Consider the following 17,886-nt stretch of genomic DNA (forward strand, 5'->3'; position numbering starts at 1 on the left):
TTCCTAATCAATTTTTATTAATAGAAAACCCATGCATTGCAATTTTACTGGAGAAATAGATCTAATGAATATAAGTCTAGACCTAAATTTTGTCTTTTAAAATATATCAGCATCCTAAAATATATTTTTAAGTATATTTAATGCATTAAAATATTTTTTATGCAATTTGACACTTAGCATAATATAGAAGTTGTTATGAAAAATTAGGGCAATCCAAAGAATTTGAATTTGACGCAATTTAAATTATTTTTTTAGTACTTTAAAGTATTTTTAATGCAATTGAAAGTACTTGATGTGCTAAAAAATAATTTAGAATGCTTGATACACTTAACAAAATATTTTAAGGTACTAAATACAGTTTAACTCATATAATAATATGAAGGCTAAAACATATTTTTAGTCTTTTAATTTTATATAAGATTTTAATTTAATTTCTTGACTTTAAAAAGTATACTTTTAGTCTTTTTATCCTAAAGCCGTTAACAAAAAAATAATAATATTGAGATCTTGAATGTTAATAAAATATTGTTAAAAGCTAATATATTAAGTTTAATTTTCAAAATAATTATAATTGTTATAGAAACTCATCATTTAATACTAAAAATTTTAAAAGTTAAAAGACTAAAAATATATTTTTAAAGTTAAGAGATCAGAAACTTTATATAAAAATAAAAGGCTAAATATATGTTTTAATCTAATATAAAAGTTAGTATCTAAAATTATTGATCCATGCAAATTTAAAAATTTTGATAGATATAATTAAAATAGTGAACATGGGATTGAGATGAATTTAGTTATAGTATATATATCACACATATATTGTTTATTTCAATTGATATAACTAATTGAGGTAAACAAATTTCATATACATAATACTACGTCTAATCTTAATATAAAAGTTAGTTGACTAATTTGAGTAAATTAATAAAATTTGTTAAATTGATTATTTGTAATAAATAAGTGTTATCTTTCCTAAAATACTATTATTAAACAAGTGTATTACCTTTAACATTGGATAAAACAGCTACTGTAAAGACTATGTTAAAAAAATAAATAAAGATTTAAAATTAAATTAAAAACCAGACTAATTCTTAAGAATTAGAGGTAATAATATATTAAGAAAATCCCAAATTTACAGTTTGAAATTAACTGTAGAGCTTTGTTCTTTTTCCCAAAAAAAAACTGTAAAGCTGCCAAGTCGGACAAAACGGTGTCATGCTTTGATGGAAGATAAAAAGGCCATAATTGGAAGTGAAAATGGAGGAAGGGAGAGAAATTAATTGATGGAAAGAGAAATTGTTAAATAAAAATTGGTGGGACCCACATAGATTATTTCTTCGATTGTCATGCCATGTAAGACTGAATATCTATGAGTTGGTTGCATTTAATTGGATAGATCAGAAATGAAGTGGTCCCCGGGTTCACGTAAGAATTTCACATGCTTATGTAGTAAGAAGTACTTTGGAGACTTTGGACTAACGTAGCTTCTTTCTTAGAATTCAACGGGGTCTGGTCCACCACTCTAAGATTGAAGTACCGCTGGGAACAAGGAAATTACTAGGCTCAATATTTTACAGAAGAGCATTAATACGTTATCCTTAAAATTTTCTAACGTTCTTGTTGTGGCTCTGTTTCAGAATACGGTTCACTTAGGTCTGGCAAGCTTCTGTTTCAGAGGTGTGAATAGTTTTGACATTTTATTTGTTAAGTTGTTCATTGCAGAAAAGCCCAACTGATGAGATGTTGAAGCTAATTAATCAAGGGAGGTTAAAAGCTTCTAAAGTGGTCAGAGGATCATGATTTTGAGTTCAAAATTGATGTATGGATATATGAATTTTTTTCCCCGTGAAAAAACCTTAATTAGTTTGGTTGATGGGCGGATATGGATTAGTAATTTGAGCTTTAAACCTGACCATCCCTCCATGTGACCACATTTTTCCCTGAAAATTAAAAGGAAAAACTTGGTTGTTGCTTATCTACCTTTAATTAATTACCTATATATATATGATGATGTTATATGATCTGATAAAACTTGGATTATCTCGGTGCATATGTATAGATTCTGGTCTCTGCTGCTCCAATTGTGTTCTGTTGTGATATGAGCTCCTAAATGGGATCTTGATTTCTCCATCTAGTTGAAAGCTTTTGTTTTGCTGTTGGATAGAAATTCTGTCTGATATACGTGCTCAATGAATTTGTCAGATTTTAAATATATTTTAGTTTCCATCATGGACTCAGGACTCATGGTTTTGATCCAAACATTGAATGTATATTAAGTTATATTTGTAGCAAAATGAAATTTTATTCTTCATATTCTGCCTCATTTAATGGTTGATCTTTTTAAATGCCAAATTTCTCCATCATACTTTATTAGGCTGAGGTGTAACTTTAATAATGATGTTTTTCACTGTGAACATCTAAAGCATAGATTATTGTTTCAATTTATAGCGTTTGTGCATGCAAGTTTTTGCCCCCCTCAAACGGTGCCAGATGCCCATTGCAAACAAAAAATATTATTAAAATTACATGTCACCCCGTCTTATCGTATTTCTAAATTTAACCAAGAGTCTTTCAAGAGAATAATAAATAATAAAGAAAATAAGTACTACCTTTGATTTTTAATTTGAAAACTATAAAACTAATTTGAGGAGATTAAGAAAATTATTTAAGCTAGTTAATTATAATAAATATATGTTGACTTTCTTAAACTACTATTTTTAATCATGTGCATTAGAATTATTTCTTAGCAACCCTTCCCGTCGATAAGAATATTTTAAAGAAAACATTATAAATTTAAGAGACAAAATAGATATTGATATTTTATATCTATAACCAAATCAAATTTTCAACTAAGTCTCTTATATTAAATACCAGTGCTAGTATATAATAAGCTAGGAGTAGTAATTTATACAAGGTCACATTTGTTGAAGTTAACTAATTTATTTATCCTCTAGTATCATTGATCTGGTTGAATTAGTTAAGTAATTCTTATATTAATAACCCAGGATAGTATTTCTTGAGTCTTTTATGTAAGAATTACTTAATTAATTTCGGTAGGTCAAGAAAGATAACTAAATTATTTAATTCTAACAAATGTGGCATGATACGATCTTCTTAAAATACCTATATATATATATATGTAACTCAAGAATATATCAGTATATAAGTTAGATAAAAAAGAATAAATATTCAACATGGAATGAATTAAGATTTCATATTTAGAATCCAGACCAACTCCATAAATAATTTTTATATTTGGGATCCGAGGAGTATATGACTATAATACATGATCTAGAAACCTCGGAGTACCTAGTTGATTATATATAGATTCTGGTTTGCGCTTTGGGAGTGGAATATATGTATGTGCATACATATATATAATCACATATATGATGATTTTCACGAAATCCCTTAGCTCGCGGCGAATAAGGATATAATTTTGGTATGGGCTTTAAAAGTGGCAGTATAACCATACTTTTTCATTAATGAGGAAAGAAAAGCTGGTTTTGGATGACGTTGCTGCTCAGATAAACTATGTTCTGTTGTAAATTATAATTAACCTCCTGAATGGACCATGCGGTCTTGATTTTTCCATCTTATTAAACCTTTCTGTTCAGCTGTAGGGAAAAAAATTTACCTTTGGTCTTAATTATAAGACCCAGTTAACTAATTTGAGGAGATTAAAAAATTTAGTTAAGTTAGTTATTTGTAATGAATATGTGTTATTTTTCTTAAAATATCCTTACTAATCAAGTTTGTTATCTAGAACTATCATTATGAATGGACTATCTTAGAAAAAAAAGATAAATATGAGAGATAAAGTAGATTGACGTCTTATATTTAGAATCATAATAAAAGTCAAATAAAATCTTATATTAAAGACGGAAAATAATATTTAAATTCCCATCAAGGACTCTTGAGTACACAAACTAAGAGAACATATATCCCAAGGTTTATTTAGACTGAGAAGAACGTGCGCGTGTGTGTAGGGTAGTGAACTCCCTTCTGGACGCCATAAGCTGAGGACACATATACCATATATATGATCTAAACCAGAATTAAAGCGAAACCTTGAAACTAGTTATGACTTGTGAAACATAACTATGGTTTTGAGGGACGGCAGCCGTGTGGCGAGGGAGGGCAGTAGGGCTGGGGGAGAACGTACGGTTTGGGTTTGGGATACACCGGCGCCTGCGAAAGTTTCCGTCCTGCACACAATAATATATACATAAATTAATCGATATATTATATGCACAACTTATATACATACGTACATGGCTTAATTGAGGGAAAACGATAGGAATGAAGAAAGGAAGAGAAGTAGGGGATGGTACCGAGTTTGAAATCTGCAGAAGCCATGTGGTTGCAGAGGATGGCGAGGAGGAGGAGTGTTATTGCCAGAACAGAAGCAAATGGCTTCATCATCTTCATCACTCCCATGCTGTGGCTTGTGAGGGCATCGATATAATAATCGCTATTTATAGACTCATTTTAATTATTTCAATAATTATATTCTTCTTCTTCGTCAACCCAAATCGAGTCTTTCTTCTTCTATATATTTTATTTTATTAACCAATTATAAAAAAGCTGATCATTCACTTCTTGCTAGCTCTAACGCTCTGTATATATCTTAATTGTCCTGTGTGGTGGAAATTGGTTTCCCCCGCCCCGTCAGTTTCGATTTTCCTATCCCGGCGCGATTACGTGCTTAGTCAAGGACTTATGTCACATTCTAAAACGCGTTGTTTGTTCCTTAGCCACCAAGTTGTTAATCAGTCACTGTTCCTAGTCAAGGACTTATGTCGGAGGATGGCGAGGGGGAGGAGTGCTATTGTCAGGACACAAACGGAGGAGTTCATCTTTTTCATTCATTACTCCCATGCTCACGACTGTTGTGAGGGCATCAATATAATATCATGCCATATCCAGTTTTTAGTACTCCTTCGATCTTAAATATAAAATCCGTGTACATATATGTATAAATGTTTTATTTTTATTACCGGAAGTGTATAAAAGTTAGTTTAATTTTTAATTTGACTTTAAATATAAGACTTTAATATATTTTATCTTTCATATTTATCTATTTTTTTAGAGTAGTCCTTATAGTATTTGTATATATTAAAGATTTCATCAAATGATAGTACTAGCCAATACACATAATTAGTAAGACTATTTTAAGGAAGACAACATCTATTTATTATAAATAACCAACTGAACAAACTTTTTTGATCTATTCAAATTAGTCAACTAGTTCTTATATTAAGGATCGGAGATAGTACTATTTATATAGACTCACTTTAATTATCAACAACACTTCTATGTGGTGGACATTGCTTTCACGCCGACGTTATCAACAAGACTTTAATTATCTATTTTAATGGTCCTCTTGTTGGGTAAATTAAATTTGAGTAATTGGGTCTTCTATATGGTTGATTAAATGTGAGAATCTTCTTTAATTCTTCAATTCTATTCTTCGCTTCTCTGTTTTTTGAAATAATGCAAGCAATAAACCTATCATAGAAAAAAAAATTTATACATCCATATAGAATTTTCTATTACATCTAATCAAGTATACAAAAAAAAAAAGATTTTTAATTCAAGCCAAGCCTAGTTCTCACCATGTAATTTTTAAAAATATTTTTTTAACGCGAATCTTTAAAATATATTTGTAAATTTCCACATGATTTTTTTCACATATAGAGAGATTTTTCCATTTCATGTTAATTTCATCTTATTCATCGTATTAAATTCCACTTCCAAAAGATATTAAAATCGTTGAGGTGTCACATATCATGTTGACAAGTCAACATGATTTGATGAATACAAGAAATTATATGTTTCGATTGTCCGTACTTCATCAATTTTTTTTGGTTTCTATTTAAAAAAGGGGCAAACAATAAACTTATTATGACATAAAAGTATTTTATACACTCAAAAAGAATTTCCAATTATATCTTATCAACTATGTATACAAAAAATGAAGGATTTCAATTCAAGCCAAGCCTGCTTTGCAGAAAATAATTTTTTAATATTTCTTTTTAACATGAGCGTTTGAAATATCTTTGTTTGCATTAATATTTTATCATGTATATATAGCTTTTTTCCATTCTGTTCATCGCATTAAAAGAGTGTTTGAATAGAAACAAAATCATGATTTTAAAAATATTTTTATAGTATACAAAATAAATATACGAAAGGGTTTGCCTTAATTTGTACAAAAGTGCTAAAAAACAGTTTTAGAGTTATCCAAACACCTCCTAAATCTCACTTATAAAAGACATTGACATCGTGGAAATGTCATATGCTGAAATGTCAACATGGTTTGATGAAAATAAGAAATGTACGTCTTTTTTTCTCACATGAAGCAATTATAGGACTGGCATTTGCACACACTCAGCTCTAATGCTAAAAGCACTGCATCAATATTAATAATGCTGCTTGTTATATACATATATACACACATACATTCCCCTTTTTTTTGGCCTATTTGTACCTTATACGGTTATTTAAATTTAACTCTCTTTTTTTCACTTATTCATTTCCATTTTATGTTTCATAATGTAACTATGGCTTTGTGCGACATCAGTTTCCTCCGGGTGCTTTGGGAATGGAGTTGCTACGTACGACTGCGAAAGTTTCCGTCCTGCCCTCGGAATTATATATAAATTAAACCGAATATATGTATAAATGAAAACGATAAATATAACAACCTCTGTTTGTAGGCACCCATTAATTATCAACAACACCTTTCATTTTATTATCTTCTTTCAGATTCTTCCGGTGCAGGAACCTAAATTGAGTCTTTCTTCTTCCATATATTTTATTTTTATTGGCTTCCTCCACCGTACCCTGTCAATTGCGAATGACAGAGATTGTTTTCCCACCGCGACACGATCACGTGCTTAGTCACGGACTGATGTACATTTTAAAACACATGTCGCTTTCAGTTTGGCTCCGTTGAAGTTTCAAAGAATGCACATACAGAGACGGAGGGAATTAAAAAGAAAACATGAACACATGATTTGGAAATATTAACAGAATTAGTTGAGAAGGTTTTTTGTCACAAATATGTATTCATCCTTTTAAATTATCATTTTCAATCATGTTTATTAGATTATTAGAATTATCTTTTGATGGGAACCTTTTACAATCAATAAAGATATTTTGAGAGCAAAATGAGAGACAAGGTGAATTAAGATCTTATATTTAAAATCAAATTAAATCTTTAGGAAGTTTGATTTTTTGAGCAGTTGAAATTATTTCTTACAAAATAAATTTGCTAATTTTTCATGATAAAGGCATCAGAATCATTGTCTCAGATATATCGAGTTTGATTGCGAAGGATGTTTTTAAACATCAACATTTAATTTCAACACTTGTGCTTAATTAGAAAATAACTTCTGAATTTTTTTGTTATCATTATTTTTAGTAAATAAAACAAATCACCTGCTTCATGCATCCTCATTCGACCCTTACGACCCAAGAATGCATGTGCCGTCATGTGAGCTGCGGAAATTAAAACGTTTACATTAGATTGATCCATATCTCATCATCCCGTTAATATCAAATGGGTGAATTACTTAAGAGTTAATCGATGTGTATGCATACATTTATTTGGACATTAATTAGATTAAATTTCTCATATTTATTGTATTAAGTTCTCCTATCACTAAACAGATGCTGACGTAAAATGCCATGTCTTGATCATGGTGCTGATCTTTATAGATTTTTTTTTTTAATTTCATTCTTCTTTACTTCTTCGTTTCTTTTTAAAAAAAGATAAAATAAAAGTATCATTTAAATTAATCGATATTTATTATTAGATAAAATCAAATATATAAGAAAATAAGGATTTGATCGATATTTAAGCTAAGCCTACCTTCAAGGTCAAAAAAGCTGAGCCTAGTTTTAATAATATGATTTTTTAATATTCCTTTTTCAACGTCTCGAAAATAACTTTGTTTAATTGAGTAATTTTTCATTTCATTTTGTTTAGCAAACAAGCAATTTTTCATTTTGTGTCAATTCCGATCCATCTCGGTCATAGCAATAAATTCCATTTCTAAATGATATGATAATGCAGTTTCCAATTTTTTATAATTTTTCAAAAAAATTATATCTAAAATTTTAAGGGAAAACTTGCACTAATTTAAAATACTTTTTGCTTGAAAAATTATTAAAAAATGGAAGACAACAATATTTTTTGTTTATACGAAATCAAATTAAATTGCATTTATTTTACGTAGAATTATTTTAAAAAATCAAGAAAAAAATATTTGGGAAGTAGAGAAAAATTGAGAGCACAATTAACACCCAAATCCAATTAAAGTTGATGATTGTTCAGCGAAAAAAGGAATAAGCGTCGCGTGACTAGAACGAAAGAAGAAGAAAGAATGGACCAATGCGCGAAAGAAGAACGACTGAATTGCAGGGGGAAATTGATAAAATATATATAATATATGAAATTATATAGACAGCTGAGATTGAATGAGAAAATTGACCGACAAGATGACATATCTAAAATGACGTCGTTTAAAACATATTCAGTTCCATCAAAATAGAGTTGAAGATTCAGAGAATGTACATACAGAGGAGGGGAGAAAAAGATTGTACTCCATCCGGTTCTAAATATAAAATCCATTTTGTAATGTAAATTCTCCGGTCATAAATATAAGACCCATTCTGTAGTATAATTACACTATAGAATGGGTTTTACACTACAGAATAAGTTTTATATTTAGGACCAGAAAGAATAATATTTTTCGTAAGTTTATCTGTGTCAGAGTGCCCTACCTGGCTTTTTAGAACTATTTGAATGATATTGATATTATATATTCTATCTCTAGGCTAGCTAGTTGCCTGCGTGAATTTAGTTTTGGATAAATTGTATAAAATTCCAGCATGTGTTTATGTTAATTATAGATAAACTGTGTAAAAACTTTGAATGTATCGTCGGTGATCGCATGCACACAAGATCTTATGAGATCTGTTGTGTGACTTGTTATATTGAGGGAAATTTTTCCTTTTGGTGTGATGCAGTTATAATTATTAGTCATTAGATCATCAGATTGGCATTTGCACAGACTCTGATTAATGTTAAAAGAAATTATGCTGGTTTTTATAATTTTTTTCCCATCTGGATCTTCCTATGGTTATTTATATTTGAATCTTATAACTTATTCATTCATATTCTGTTTGTATTTTTCGGAAAAACAGACAAAAATTGTGATTTAATTTAAAGGGAAAATGACAAATAAAGAAAACTAAATATATGATATTTCAATTTGAGAAGCTAAGGATTTTAAATGACAGAGAAAGAAGTTATTCTCAAATTGGAATTTTGAAATTCAATGAAATAACAAAAATGTTTTTGGTTTTTTTTTTAAAAGGGCTCAACCCATTGTTGGTGCTAGTGTGGTGAGTGGTGACTGCCGGTGGAATTTTTTTTTGTCACAGATTTTTTTTGGCCATATAAGAATATTTAAAGAAAGTGGTGGGAGTAGGAGTGGGATTTGATTCCACTATTCCTTGGTCATTTGGACTAGTAAAAAGAAAGATGATCATTGGGTCACCAATAACTTTTTAACCTTATAATGTAAACAAAAATATAAGTTGACTCTTTTACTGTAGCTCCATCCCATGACAACAATTTATCTGGGAATAGCAAGTTTTAATTGAAAAATAATAAGACTAAATTTGATATTAACAAAGTAATTTTTTCTGATGCATAACAGAAAATAACATGTACATTAATCAAAATGACAATAATTTATTTAAAAATAACATGTCTTGATTAGAAAATGACAAGTCTAAATTTGATATTAATAATGTGTTTTTTCCTGATATATAACACTATAATAGGAAATAATAAGTGCATTAATTAAAAATGATAACAATTTATTTGGAAATGACAAGTCTTGACTATAACTAGACCACCATGCTTATCACCCATATAAATAGGATTTTCAATATTTATACCTAAATGACTATGAGGGAAAGGACACATCAAAATAAAGTTAGATGTAGTCTTTTGCATATAATTAAATAAATTTGACACATGCAAATCATTTGTAATAAATGTGTATTATCTTTCTTAAATTATCTTTGCTAATCAAGTGTATTAACCAAAATTACTATCATTACAAGATTACTTTGAGAAAAAATAAATAAATATGAAAAACGAAGTGGATTAAGATCTTATATTTAGGATCAAAATAAAAATCAAACAAACACTTATATGAAAAACTGGAGTATAATCTAAACCAAAATTACCGCAAAACCTTAAAACTAGTTATGACTTATGTTTCATAAGTATGGTTTTGAGGGACGGCAGCTGTATGCCGAGGGAGGGCAGTAGGGAGGGCTGGATCCTCCGGGGGGGACGTACGGTATGGGATACAGGCTGCGAAAGTTTCGTTCCTTCACTTAGCAAAATATACATAAATTAATACGTACGTACAGGGCTTAATTGAGTGAAAATGATAGGAATGAAGAAAGGAAGGAGGAGAAGTAGTGGTACCGAGTCTGGAATCTGCAGAAAGAAGATGATAAGCAAGAGGAGTGTTATTGCCAGAACACAAGCAAATGACTTCATCTTCTTCATTCATCACTCCCATGTTGATGACTGTTGTGAGGGCATCAATATAATACAATACTACCTCCTGTAATTAATTTAATATAAAAGTTAGTTGACTAATTTGAGCAGATTAAAAAAATTTGTTAAGTTAATTATTTATAATAAATAGGTGTTGTCCTTCATAAATACCCTTGCTAATCATATGTATTAGTTAGAATTGTTATTTGAAAGAATCTTTAATATGTGTACAAGAATTATTTTGAAAAAAATAAATAAATATGAGAGATAAAGTGAACTGAAATTTTATATTTAGGACCAAATTAAATGTTAAACTAGCTTTTTATTAAGTACAGGAGGCAGTAACTACTATTTGTAGACCCAATTTAATTATCAACAACACTTCTATGTGATGGACGTTGCTTTCCCACCTACTTGATCAACAACACTTTGATTATCTATTATAACGGTCCTCTGGTTTTGTAAATTAAATTTGAGTCTTCTACATGGTTGATTAAATCCGAATCTTGTCTGCTTCCTCAATTCTATTCTTTGCTTCCATTTTTTTCAATCATAGAAAAGAATTTTATGCATTCAAATAGAATAAAACAAGAATTTCAATTCAAGCCAAGCCTAGTTTTCACCATGTAAACTCTAAAAATATTTTTTTAACGTGAATCTTTAAAATATATTTGTAAATTTCCTTGTGATTTTTTCACATATAGAGAGATTTTCCCATTTCATGTCAATTCCATCTTATGCATAGTATTAAATTTCACTTCCAAAAGATGTTAAAATCGTTGAGATGTCATATATCAAGTTGACAAGTCAACATGATTTGATGAATATAAGAAATTATATGTTTTTATTCTCCGTAGTTCATCAATTCTTTTTTTTTTGTTTCTATTTTAAAAAAAGGGTGAACAATAAACTTATTATGGCATAAAAGTATTTTATACATTAAAATAGAATTTCCAACTTTATATTATCAAGTATACAAAAAATTAAGGATTTCAATGCAAGCCAAGCCTGCTTTCCATAAAATAATTTTTTTAATATTTCCTTTTAATATGAGCGTTTGAAATATCTTTGTTTGCATTAATATTTTATCTTGTGTATATATAGCTTTTTTCCATTCTGTTCATCGCATTAAATCTCACTTCTTAAAGACATTGAGATCGTGGAAATGTCATATGTTGAAATGTCAACATGGTTTGATGACATTGAGATCGTGGAAATGTCATATGTTGAAATGTCAACATGGTTTGATGAATATAAGAAATGTATGTCTTTTTTCCCACACGAAGCAATTATATACGACTGGCATTTGCACACACTCAGCTCTAATGCTAAAAGCACTGCATCAATAATGCTGCTTCTTTATATATAGATGTAGTTCCCCGCCCCCATTTGTACCTTATACGGTTGCCTAAATTTAACTTTTTTTTCCCGTTTATTCGTCTCCATTTCTGTTTCTTCGTTTTAAAAAAACACCCAAAAATATATCATTTAAACGAATCCAACCTATTGAACTAGAATTCATCATTAGATCTTATCAAGTACTACCTTCGGTCTTTAATATAAAATCTTGTTTGATTTTTATTTTAGTCCTAAATATAAGACTTTAATCTACTTTGTCTCTTATATTTATGTATTTTTTTTCAAGATAGTCTTTTTAACAATAGTAGTTCTAACCAATACATTTGATTAGCAAGAATATTTTATGAAAGACAACACCTATTTATTATAAAAAACTAATTTCTATATTTAATCTTTTTAAATTAGTCAACTAACTCTTATAATTAAGATCGGAAATAGTATATAAGAAAATAAGGACCTCAGTTTAAACAAAGCCTATTTTATTAGATGGTATAATCTTTTGAAATTCCTTGTAAACATAATATAAGTCCTGTAAATATCTCTGTTTAATTGAAATCTTTTTGTCTGTATGGAACATTGGAACAATTTTCCCTATAATGTCTATTCGTTTCCCATGCGTCTCATGGCATCTCCTACTTTCAAAAGACAAAGACGTACACATCACGTTGAAATGTGTCAAACAAGGTGGGTTAAGTCACGAGCAATTATATTTTTATGTTTGGCCTCAAGCAATTACAATTTCTGGCCTCTAATAAGTGATTGATGTGAAAATAGATAGCCTGTATAGCAAGCACTTAACATAGCGCATAGTGCATACAGACGCATGGATGAGCTTAAGTTTCACACAAAAAACAGCACAGCCATGAAAATGACAATGATTAATTCAAACAAAGTTTACATTAAAAAATTATATAGTTGTCGTCATTTTTAATATTTAATGTAAAATATAAAAACTCCTAGAAACTCAACTTACCATTCATTTATTTATCAGATTTTACGCAGATTTATCACAGCTAACTCTTGTGTTATAGTGGTTTTGTTGACTTAGTTTATGTGTTGTACAATATTAAACCTTAGTTCTTGTTTACATAATTAAAAAAAGGATTTTTATGTTAAAAAAAAAACCCCTTTTTAAAGTTTGTTTTGCCGAATTTCTTGATCGTGTGTGCGCTTCACGAGGGAAGTGGAAGATACTGGAGCTGACTCTGATTGTCAGAAATTCATCATCTCCAGGAACATCCCTTCATGCCCCTCATTCGTCAATTTAATCTCTATCCTTTTCACAAATAAACACCGAAACCTTCTTTTTTGGATTGAGTCCCATCTTTTTCTTCTTCTTTTACTTTCCGTACGACATCACCTAGCTGAGACTGATTGCTTCATCTCCTTCTCCGGACTTGAATAAATCTCTCTTCTCAGTTTTCTGAGCATCATTTGAACCATTTACAACCATAAACACTCACCACCTAACCAAGAAGGTTTCGATCGAATAGTAGAAGCGGTTCTGATATTAAGAACACCAGGAAGAAGACGACTTTGGGTTTCGACTTCATGGCGGTGCCGGTAGCATTAATGGTGACGAAACAATCTAACCCAAAAGAGACGCAGAAGCTGAGGTTCGGTGAGAACGGAGAGTTCAAGATATTGCAGGTGGCAGATATGCACTATGATCATATTGACATCCTTGAAATTAAATATCATGCATCATGTTGACAAGTCAACATTCATGATTCCATGAATACATAAAAATTATGTTTTGCTTGTCCGTACGAAGCGGCTATAATTGCATATGCTCTAATATTAAAAGCACGATATCGATAATGCTGGTTTTGATAGAGTTTTTTAAAAATCAATTTGGACCTTCTATGGTTATTTAAATTTTTTTTTTTTACTTATTCATTAGAAGTTTAGGACTCATCAAATATATAAGAAGATAAGGACCTCAATTTAAACCAATCCTAGTTTCGATGGTATAATCTTTTGATATTCCTTCTAAATATCTTTGTTTAATTGAAATATCGAGCAATTTTCCATGTCGTTTCTGTTCTGTCTCATGCATATCTCAAAAGACCCTATTTTCAAAATACTACCTCATGCATTTAATAAAAAATCTGGATAACTAATTTAAAAATATTAGTTAATGAAATTCGTCATTTGTAACAAATGTGTGTCAGCTTTCTTAAATTATTCTATTTCATTATGTGCATTATATTGAAATTATTCTTTCATAAGAAGCCCTTACTTATTAAGGATATTTTGGAGAAAAAATTAAAAATTTAATAGACCAAATAAATTTACATTTTATATTTAGAACTAAATCTAATTTTCAAATAATTTTTATATTATGAACAACAGATACGTACTACAAGGATTAGCAAGGAGTAGCAATTTATATATATATATTATAAGGAACAAGTAATTATTAAACGTGCAGAAGTGGCCAGTGGGTGCGATACAGAAACTTGGAGCACAGTCACAAAGTAAGAAACATATCCAGAAGGTTTATTTTGAACTGAGAAAGGTAGATATATAACAGACTACCTTCTGGACGGACACCATAATTAAGCTACGGACACATCACACATATGAGCTGAACCAGAATTGCATTAAAACCTTAAAACTAGTTATGACCTATGATTCATAAAGTAACTATGGCTTTGTGCGACATCAGTTTCCTCCGGGAGGGTGTTTTGGGAGTGCTGTGCACGACTGCGAAATTAAAGTTTCCGTCCTGCGCTCAGTGTGTGTGTTTGTGTGTCTATATATATATATATATATATATATATATGTAAATTAAACAAAACATATAGATATAAATGAAAACTATAAAATGAAGGAACTAGGGAAGCAAGAGGAGTGATACCGAGTTTGAAATCTGCAGAAGCCAGGTGGTTGCAGAGGGTGATGAGCAAGAAGAGTGTTATTGCCAGAACAGAAGCACATGACTTCATCTTCAACCCTCCCGTAGTGATCGACCTTGAACATGTGTGGTGAGGCTGTCAATATAACAACCTCTGTTTATAGACTCGCATTAATTATCAACAACACTTCTTACATATTTTATTATCAATTTTCAAATTCTTCTTGGGCATGAACCCAAATTGAGTCTTTCTTCTTCCATATATTTTATTTTTATTGGCTTCCTCCACCGTACACCGTCAACTCCGAATGATAGGGACCATTTTCCCACCGCGACATGATCATGTGCTTAGCCAAGGACTGATGTACATTTTAAAACACACGAAGCTTTCAATTTGGCTCCGTTAAAGATTCAAAGAATGCACATACAGAGACGGAGGGAATTAAAAAAAAAAAACAAAAGAAAACATGAACCCATTATTTTTATTGAAATATATACGAGTTACATAACAAATTTTAGGATATTAAAAAAATTAGTTAAGTAGGTTATTTGTCATAAATATGTGCTGGTCTTCCTAAACTATCATTTTCAATCATGTGCGTGTGATTGGAATTATCCCTTGATGAGAATCATATTTTATAATTAATAGGAATTAATATTTTAGAAAAAATATAGAAGATAAAGTGAATTGAAATCTTATATTTAAAACTAAATTCAATCTCTAAAAAGTTTGATTTTTTTAGCAGTGAAATTATTCCTTATAAAATAAATTTACTAATTTTTCATGCTAAAGGCATCAGCATCCTTGTCTCAGATATATCGAGTTTGATTGCGAAGGATGTTTTTAAACATTAACATTTAATTTCAACACTTGTGCTTAATTAGAAAACAACTTCTGATTTTTTTTTATTATCATTATTTTTGGTTAAATTAAAACAAATCACCTACTTCGTCATGCATCCTCATTCGACCCTTAGGAGTTACGGCCCATGAATGCTTGTGTCGTCATGCGAGTTGCAGGAAATTAAAATATCTGCATTAGATTGATCCATATCTCACCATCACACTAATGCCAAAATAAACCGCACTGGTGAATTACTTACTTAATTGAGAGTTAATCGATGTGTATGCATACATATAGTTGGACCATAATTAGATTAAATTTCTTATATTTGATGTATTAATTTAATACACTATATACGTAATGACTTTATGAAATCTCTTAGTATCAAGAAAGAAATACTAGAGAAGCCATCATTTGATAAGTATTCTTGATGATAATGAAGAGATCGTAATATTGTTAGATGGGACAATTGTAAGTTATCATGTACTTAAAAAAAGCCAATATTTACAAGACATTAGACATTACACACACATATAATGTTGATGCTTGCTTTAAGACGATAGACTTGCTTCCTAAAGATGTGAGAAGCTCTTAACATTGGTATAGTAAGCTTTCTTTCTTTCCTTCCTTTTTTGTAGAGTGAATAGTAAGCTTTAGATTCCTAAATTCTAGCTTTTGTTGAATCAGTACATTAATCACAAGTAAATGACTTCATCTTCTTCATCACTCCCATGCTCAGTGTTGTGAGGGCATTAAATCAACATAATAACTGCTATTTATAGACTCGCTTTACCTATCAACAATGATTTTATGTGGTGGAGATCGCTTTAATTTCCCACCGACATGATCATGTCCCTAGTCAAGGAACAATTTACATTTTAAAAAATACGTTGTTCTCAGTTCCATCAAATTAGACAGAGTTGAAGGTTATTCAAAGAATGTACATATGGACGAGGGGCAAAAAAAAAAGAAACACGAACACATTATATTTATTTTAATATTGTTAGCGAGCTTATCTGTGTGGTAGTGCTCTCTTCTATAGCTTTTTAGAGCTATTTGAATGACACTGAGATTGTTCTATCTCTAGGCTTGTTGCCTGCGTGAATTTAGTTTTGGATAAATTTTGTAAAAGTCATGTGTTAATGATAATTATAGATAAACAGTGGAAAAACTTTGAAAGTATTGTAGGTGATCGCATGCGTCCAAAACCTATGAGATTTGATGTGTGACTTTGTTGTAGCCAGAGGGAAATTTTTCCTTTTGTTGTGAAACAATTATAATTATTAGTTTTATTACATCCTCAGATTGGCATTTGCACAGACTCTAATGTTAAAAGAAATTATGCTGGTTTTTATAATTTTTTTCCGATCTGGATCTTCTATGGTTATTTATATTTAAATTCTGCAACTTATTCATTTATATTATGTTTCTATTTTTCAAAAATAAAAGATTATTTAAATGAATATTATGCATTAAAATAAAATTTACCATATGTTGGGTGGAAATGCTCTCTGTTACAGGTGCAATAACGAGGAAGAGTCTCTTATGAATGTTCTGAGAGATTGTAGCATTGCAAGAAGGGTATGGAATCACTTGGACGAATCTGATTTAAATTAAGATTTTTATATCTTTGGTGATAAAGACTGGTTCAGGTGGTCTTTAAGGGTATGTTTGGCTCAATGAGAGGGAGGGGAGGGGAGGGAGTTTAATGGAAGGAAGGGGAGGGGAGGGGAGGGGAAGGATTTTAATATTATCTTGTTTGAATTTATAAAAAAAGAGGGGAGGGGAGGGAAAAATATTTTAATATGGACAATTTTGCTCTTATTTTATTTAAGGCGTGGGTATAATGGTCATAACATGACAAAATATAGACATAATGGTCATAACATGACAAAATATAGGCATAATGGTCATAATATAACAAAATATTGCCCTTTCCCTCCAAATCCTCCCAATTTTGGAGGGGAGGTGAGGAAGGGAAGGGAGGGAAATTTTAAAAAATTTTCTGTCCCCTCCTAAAATTTGTGTGTTGCCAAACAAGGGGAAATCATTAAAATCCCTTCCCTTCCCTCCCCTCCCTCCCACCCAAATCCCTCATACCAAACACACCCTTAGAAGAGAGAGAAAGGAAAGTGATTGTGTGTGGCTTTACTTGTTGGCTGTCATGAAGTTGGAGGAATAGGAGTATGTTTGAAGATGGGTTTAGATGGGCAGAGAACCCCAACATGC

This window comes from Neltuma alba, unplaced genomic scaffold (assembly GCF_004799145.2).
Source record: "Neltuma alba isolate B1F8T4 unplaced genomic scaffold, ASM479914v2 tig00011122_pilon, whole genome shotgun sequence".
NCBI lineage: Eukaryota > Viridiplantae > Streptophyta > Magnoliopsida > Fabales > Fabaceae > Neltuma > Neltuma alba.